The sequence below is a fragment of the Schistocerca serialis genome, chromosome 2 (genome assembly GCF_023864345.2).
Source record: "Schistocerca serialis cubense isolate TAMUIC-IGC-003099 chromosome 2, iqSchSeri2.2, whole genome shotgun sequence".
NCBI lineage: Eukaryota > Metazoa > Arthropoda > Insecta > Orthoptera > Acrididae > Schistocerca > Schistocerca serialis.
In genome coordinates, this window is record NC_064639.1 from 677,913,831 (window position 1) to 677,919,314 (window position 5,484).

The 5,484-nt window shown below is 39.7% G+C and overlaps 1 non-coding gene across 1 annotated transcript; it reads left to right on the top strand.

The window, feature by feature from the left end:
* The first annotated feature begins 1,640 nt into the window (after positions 1 to 1,640).
* On the top strand, positions 1,641 to 1,713 carry Trnar-acg (transfer RNA arginine (anticodon ACG)). Its single transcript has one exon. It is a non-coding gene; the product is annotated as a tRNA-Arg (tRNA).
* Positions 1,714 to 5,484: the final 3,771 nt, after the last annotated feature.

A 5,484-nucleotide genomic window follows, 5' to 3' on the forward strand; every position in this document is an offset into this window, starting at 1 on the left:
GAAGTTACACCTCAAACTCAAGATCTACAAGTTATGTAAATTTCACGAAAATTTTTGAAAACAACATTTCATTTCTAAATTAATCAACAGTGCATAATTCCGTTCAATCAATTTCTTGAGATAGTTGAATCTCAGCTGGTGGAGGCCCAGCATTTCTTTTTGTTCTTGAGTTCACGTTTGGCCAGGAAACGTTTGACACAAACTTTCAACTTGTGTAAATCTGCGAATATTTTAATCATCTGCAATCCACATTACACACATCCCACACGACGCTGACTTCTTCGCCATCAGCAATTCCATTTTAAAGACATCCATAATGAGAAACGCAATTGGCACTTTTCTCACATGACATAGGCCAACTGAAAGCATTGTATGAAGGCAACCAGGCAGATGCAGTAGGCCTACTTCTTGATTTCCGAAAAACACATGACTCAGTGTCGTACCTAACTTATTGTCAAAATTACAATCATGGGGCATATCAAGTGAAATTTGTGACTGGATCAAGGACTTTTTGATAGAGAGGACACAGCATGTTATCTTGGATGCAGAGTCATTGTCAGATGCAGATGTAACTTCGGGTGTGCCCTAGGAAAGTGTGTTGGGATCCTTGCTGTTCATGTTGTATGTTAATGACCTTGCAGTCAGTACTAATAATAAAAGCAAGTTTTTCGCAAATGATGCGGTTATCTGTAATGAAGTGCTATCTGAAAGTTGTATAAATGTTCAGTCAGATCTTGATAAGATTTCAACGTGGTGCACAGATGAGCAAATTTTTTTAAATGTTCAGAAATGTAAAATTTTGCACTTCACAAAAAGAAAAAAAGTAGTATCCTATGACTACAATATCAATGAGTCACCGTTGCAATCGGCCAACTCATGAAAATACCTGGATCACTTTGTCGGGATGTAAAATGGAACGATCACATATGTTCAGTTGTGGATGGGTAAAGCAGGTGGTAGACTTCCGTTTATTGGTAGAATACTGAGATTACTCACAAATCACTCGCGACCAGTTCTAGAATATTGCTCAATGATGTGGGTCGCGTACCAGATAGAATTAACAGGGAATATTGAACTATATAGAGAAGGGCAGCACGAATGGTCGCATGTTTGTTAAATTCCTGGGAGACTGTCACAGAGATGCTGAAGGAACTGAACTGGAAGACTCTTATTAAAGACAGAAATTATCCAGAGAAAGTCTACAAGGTTTCAAGAACTGGCTTTAAATAATTAATCTAGGAATATACAACTATCCCCTACGTATCACTTAAATAGGGATAGTGGGGATAAGATTAGAATAATTGCAGCGCGCACAGACTTTCAAACAATCGTTCTTCCCACGTGAATGGAACATGAAATAACTCGTAACAAGTGTCCAATGGGACGTACACTCTGATAAGCACGTCATGTTGATTTGCAAATACAGATGTAGCCTGTAACACGATTTTGCGAGTGGGTCCGAATCTTATGTGTAGATTGTCGACTCTTACACTTCAGTGAAATGCACTTTCACTAAAACCCGTAAAATGTACTATCGTTCAATGACATTAGTCATAAACTATGACCCATAGCACAGAAACATTAGCAAAGCTTAATGCTGATACTACAAGTTATCTGTGGTTAGCTCTCGGTTCCTCATCGGCCCTGTGGCGCAATGGATAACGCGTCTGACTACGGATCAGAAGATTCCAGGTTCGAATCCTGGCAGGGTCGTAAATTTTTGAAAGGGCTACACGAAATTAGGAATTAAGAGTCGCACGAACGTACAATTGCAGTTGTTACGAAGGAGAAGCACAATATATACACAAAACTTTAATTTTATAACATTAATTTTAGCTGGAGGAATGGGCAACTGAAGATTAATGCATTTTCACTTTTGCCCTTGTTTACACTGTAATGTTCATTTTTTTGGGAAGCATTACTAGTGGTGGAAATACCACAACACACCTGCGAAACGGCACGCCGACGTGTATGACGATGAAGTTTTGAGAGAAAAAGTATTAACTAACAGTCTTTTTGAGGTTTCATTTGAGTACAGTGACTGCAAATGCAAGAGCACATAAACGTTGAAGATAACCCAACAAATAATTTTGTTTATTATTGGTATCGTTTAAGGTGCATAAATGTAAAGTGATACTCGTAAGAGGCGCTAAAAATTTTCCTTCGGACCGGATTTGAACCAGCGACCTATGGATATCTGCCATACGTTCCTCTACAGTCCACCGCTCTACCAACCTTTCTTTTTTTATTCACCAAAAACAGTAACAAAAATGGCTACAATGAAATGACATAAATAAAGTGACGGATAATTGCAGTCATAAATTTCAGCATTCAAAAAATGAGTCTTTAGCAGTAGCACACATGTAGCACCTTCACTGTCACCTTCAGCTGGTGGCAGTTCAGCATGGCACATTTTCTTCTTCTGCAGCCTGAGGTTCCTCGTCATCATTTCCCAGACCCAAATTAATCATCCAGTAAATCCTTGATGTGTGTTCCTTCCAGGGTAAATTACGTGGACAGAAGAGCAGTCCCGAACAGCGACATCACAAAATATTTCACTGCCTTGTTATTTTTGTCAGTTCCAGCCTTCTAAACGCATCTATAGGGAGTTCAAGATCTTCCTTTATATCAGACACCAGATGTTTCTCGCCATATTCTTGTATCTGCTGTACTGCTGATTTATTTTTCATGCGTGACTTGCAGGTGAGGTTAGGGTCGGGAACGTGACCCAATCCATTCCCTCTCTACTATGAATCCAGTTCCTAACCTATACCCATTCGGTTGAAGAAAATTCGGAGCATGTTACTATATTTCTTATTGTGATTCTGATATTTGAGTATTTTTTCGAATCCATTTTCCACATACATCTCGTATTCAGTATGTTCATCGCTCCCAATATTGTTAAAAACATAACTTGTATATTTGCCCATTAACCAAATCACTGAGTTATTTTTTGCCTGAGGGTAGTAACTTTCCTCTGGTCTGAAGAAAATGTTAGTCAGTACATTGTTTGCTGAAGTTCTTGTTATTTGAGCAATTTTCTCCCTGGTCCACCTCCAGTTGATAATCCGATCTCCACAAGTGTAACGATGAGGCACACTATCAACGAGGTTGCATTTGCTGCAGAGGTTTGTGTCACTTAAACCGATGGCAAAGAGATGCTCATTGGTGCTGATGATGTTACTGACTACCTTGCACCACGCTGTTCCCACGTCAGACGAAAGAACATCACTACTGATGTTTTTCCAGACCACATTCCATGCTATTCCAGCGTATTTGGTTTCTATGTTATTTTTCCTTTCATGTTTCCGTCTTTCAGCTAAAATCGCCTTTGCTATAACGTTTTTGGAGTTTAAAATCTTTTTGCTGAGATAACTTAGTTCAAAATAATACTCCCTAATGTGTTTCGGCTTAAAACTTATTTTTTGTATATTTATCGGCGGCTCTACACTTTCTCGCCTGACAACATCGTATAGTTTTGCTGTAATGCACCCTGGATCATTACACATTATGCTCCATGTTCGTTTGACATACAGTGCCATCGCTTTAGACTTGATGTCGGTTAGACCCATTCCTCCATTGCTTGGATCCAAAACTGCTGTCTTCACCGGCACTCGAAACAATTCCCCTTTCCACAAGAACTTTGCTAAGGTGGACATGATCGTCTTCGCCACCAGTGATGGAATGGGGAGAACCTGTGCTATGTAGTAGGCCTTGGATAAAATATACGTGTTGATAAACAGTATTCTCTGGAACTGGTCTATGCTACGTTGACAGTTTTCAATCAAAGCTCCCTTGATTTTTCTTGCCACCTCCCGCCAATTTATTGCTATTATTTTTAAAAGGGACGTTGTCAATGCCATTCCAAGAGCTTTGTGTTCATTAACATGATTCGCCCACTCAATGCGTAAGTTAGCAAGCCGCTTTATATTTAGAAATTTACTTTTATTTTCATTTACCCTCGCACCTGATGCGGAACAGTATTTTGCAAGTATCATCTCTAGTTGTGTCACATCTGTTTGGTCTCTGATTATTACGCCTACATCGTCCGCGTAAGCACCTACCTCGGTCTTTGTTCCTTGAATGGTAAGGCCTGTCAGCCTGTGCTGTAGCTGTCTCAAGAAAGGTTCCAGCGATATAACGAACAGGAGCATGGATAAGGGGCTTCCTTGGGTAACACCCCTTTTTATTTCAATTTTTTTTGTCAGTTGACAGTTAACGGAGATTTGTGCAGTAACACCCATTGCCATGTTCTTGATGTCGATGGTTTTTGGTAGGAAGTCCATTCGGCGCATTATCTCTATCAGGTATTTGTGATTAATTTGATCAAATGCCTTATGGAAGTCTATGAAAAGCAGTCCACATTTTATGTTACTTGCCTGCGCTAGAGCAATGACATCGCGATACAAAGCCGCAGTTTGTAAAACCGTTCTTCTAAAAGCACAAGTCTGCTGTTGGCATATGATGTCAGCAGTGCATGGTGTAAAGCGCTTGTTAATTACTCGAGCTATAATTTTATAATCTGAATTTAAATGCGAAATCGGCCGTAGGTTGTTTATTTTTTTGCAGCCTCTGTTCTTCGGAATCAACACGATTTTGCATTCTTTGAACTCTGCAGGCACTGGCTTTCCTTGTAAGACTTCATTGACAATTTCGGTGAACTTTTCTCCCATTAGGGTCCAAAATCGTTTATAGAATTCATTGGGCAGTCCGTCAGGTCCTGGAGATTTTCTAACAGGGGAGCTGCACACGATTTCTAATATATCTTCCTTGGTGATGTCCGAAGAAATGTTCTCATCAACATCTCGCGATATTCGTGGAAGATATGTACCAAAGAGCTCATCGTATTCTTCTTCGTTTGTTTCCCCTGACGCATACATACGTTCATAGTACGCTGAGATCTCTTTAATTACTTCCTTCTGGGTGGTGATTATGGTACCATCATCTATTTGAAGTTCATCCATAAAACTTCTTCTTCTATTCTTGGCGTGTCGGACAAGGTGGTACAATGCAGCAGTCTCATCTTCAGTGACTGACTTTGCTTTGGATTTTATTTTAAGTCCCTCCAGTTCCTTACGTTTCAGACTTATTAACTTTGCTTTTATTTTCTTGATGTCTTTTAATCTTGTAGGAATTGCATCTGTCTGATCGTAGAGGTCCCTGAGCACGCTGTAGTAGAATTCTACAGTCTGTTTCCTTTCTCTGGCCATATCTATACTAAAAGTTATTAAAACTTTCCTTAGCTTCGGTTTCGCTCGTTGGGTCCACCATTGTATCACACTTGGAAAGTTGTTCAGAGAACGGAGACACATTTCCCAAGCTCTGGTTAGGGCATCTTCTAAGTCTTCTTCTGATAATAACGATATATTTAGATTCCACTGGCGTCTTACTCTTCGGGTAGGTTGTGGTGTTAAATTTACACAGGTCAACAACACACTGTGATCGGAAAAACTATCTGCTAAATTTTCCGATACGTAAATTCTG